This window comes from Tigriopus californicus, chromosome 10, assembly GCF_007210705.1.
Source record: "Tigriopus californicus strain San Diego chromosome 10, Tcal_SD_v2.1, whole genome shotgun sequence".
Taxonomy (NCBI): domain Eukaryota; kingdom Metazoa; phylum Arthropoda; class Copepoda; order Harpacticoida; family Harpacticidae; genus Tigriopus; species Tigriopus californicus.
In genome coordinates, this window is record NC_081449.1 from 14,278,476 (window position 1) to 14,281,157 (window position 2,682).

The window sequence follows — 2,682 nt, forward strand, 5'->3', positions numbered from 1 at the left end:
AGCGAGGAGAACGTCAATCCATGGAATGTTGTCTAGAAAGATTCTAAAATTTTCGTAGTTCCTTCTGGAGTGTACTGGCACCTTTTGTTGAGAGGTGAGGTAAATAACACTGCCCAAAAAGTCGCAATCCAGCGCATAGTGATCATTCACAGACAAGTCCTTTCGTATTTTTACACACGATACAAGTTCCGAGCTTGAGGAAAGTACTAGGTCGAGAGCGTTCCCAGTAGCATGTGTCGGTTCCCAGACGTGCTGGATAAAAAATTCATCCGATATAGCATCCAAAAATGCCCCATCAGTTGAAGATACACCCCGCAACGTGGCTCAATCAATATTAGGGTGGTTGAAACCACCGAACATAATACACTCGGTACCACTTGTCAATAAAAATCGGTTACGCCCTTCCCGTGGCATAGGGTCAGCATTAGGTGACAGATAAGTACAATAGACAAATACGTTGCGAATACTTATGCCACAGGTTCCTGGTTCGTCCACATCTAGTGTGCAAAAACGAAGACCACGACGAACCAAGATAGCAATACCACCCCCGCGTCCATTCATCGTCTTCATTCGATCTTTTCGTGCTCCAACAACGTATTGGGGTAGCTCGATCTCTGATGAGGTAATTTCATTGTGAAGCCAGGTTTCACTAATAAGAACTAATGTAGGAGATTCACCGGCAATTATGGTTTTAATTTCGTCCAGTTTCGTCCATGCTCCGAGCATTAAAGTAGATGGCTCTAATTGGATTGGACGTTATTGTTAATGGATTATTTGCGTGGATACATGCCTAGAAAGGTAGGCTGGGGCATGGCTGGGGATGGGATGGTTCGTTGGTCCGCCACTTTACTTTCAGAACGCGTTCTCATCTTGTGGGACTGAACAGTCAGATCCCTTTTTCCTTTCTTTTCTGGTCCTTCCATATCTTCTAAAACGGGAGCTGATCCTATATCCAATGACATCACATGGGTCTGCTTTCCTGGTTTTTCTTTAATAACAGTCACTCGCTCCGCGTCACTTTCTTCAGTTTCTGTGTTGCTGACGCATGGAATGACAATGGGTTGGACATCAACATCGCATAGTTCGGCTTCGGATAAGAAGCCATTGGTCACCAATTGGGCTTTAGCACCTCGTTGCTTAAGCTCCTCTTGGACTTTCCCCTTTGAGGTTTCAGGTTCAACCGGGCTACGATCACTCATCTTTCCCGCAGTGGTCTTTGGGCACAATGCCTTGAAATGGTTCGTCTCTCTACAAAGATAGCATTTCCTTATTTGGTCAGGATGAGAAACGCATATTTTCCACTTTCCAACCTGCACAAACTCCGAGATTTCTCCCTGTATTTGAACAGACACCTTCATGTTTCCGGTGCCAAGACCCCTAAGAAGAGAATCCCTTCCGAATACTTCTTCCACAACATCCCCTTTAGGGATAGCAAAGGAATCAATGGACTGAATCAATCCTTCTCTAGAGACTTCCTCAGGGACTTGGAGGAACCTCAAGAACGCTTCTTTCGAGCCTCCCCTTATTGCACACGTCCACTTTTCCCATAATTAGGTGGGTAAATTAAGCGATTTCCATTGTAGACCAGCGGATATGCGAGAAGCTAGGCACAAAACACTTCAAATTTGTAAGTGCCTGAGGAGCTCGCCTTTTCACGACCACTCGCCGCGAACGCAAAACCAATGTGCCTAGCCATTGGTCCTCTGCACAAAGGTCTTAAATTGTCAAGTGTTCCAGGTTCAAGAAACCTGGAAGAGCACAAACTTGCAAGTCCTCTGTTCCAACTGCTCTCCTGGCTTTAAGAAACTTGAAAAAACGTGTAAAATTAACTTCATAATGTGATTAAATTTAATCTTATTAACAAAATTGTTCTGTTTCACACCTTACACATAAATAACATTCTAAGGTAAGAATATTTTCCCCAGGTACAACAAGTTCAAGTCCCGATGCCGGAAGACATCATGGCAGAACTTTCTTGTTCATCTACGTACATATTGCGTGCTATGGAGAGCAAAAATGGCCTCTCCAGCCCTCTAGAACGTGATGGCGCCTATGTTTTGGCACGTTTACTTGCAAATATTTGTGCATATTCAAGTGACTTTTTAATGTCAAGAAGACCATATTTGTCAGCAAGTTTTGACCGGGCCTACTTATATCCTATTTAACAAAGTATGGTAGCCTCAATTGCAAAACGAGTTTGTTCAATTTGGATGGTTGAAGGGTCCAACAACCCCAGTTAAAAAAAATCGTTTATCCCAGTTGATCAGTATTACGCAATCTGGCTTTTCCAGAGGTGGTATATGATTAGAAATTCCGATGCTCGATCTGTTTGTTTTGTTTGTCACATATTGAGTGTGGGATTTCGCTTTTGTGTTTGGACCAATTAATGCACTTCTTAATCCTAGTAAACATTATAAACGTCATGATTGTAGTTGCTTTGTTCCTTTGGAAAGTTCGACCCAAGTGGGATTTTTCCTCACGTGAGCTCTTCATCTGTTTGGGAAACAGGAATTGCCGGCCTTGTGTCGTCAATGTCTTCTAGTTTACCTACCTATGATTTTCAGTCCTTATAAGGTAATGGGCAAGACGCGAAGTTCCCCGGATTTTCCCCTGCTCTGCCCAAGTTCGATCTGGCAAAATGCCCACATTCCAGAGCAGGAGTTGTAAATTTCTCATGTGTAG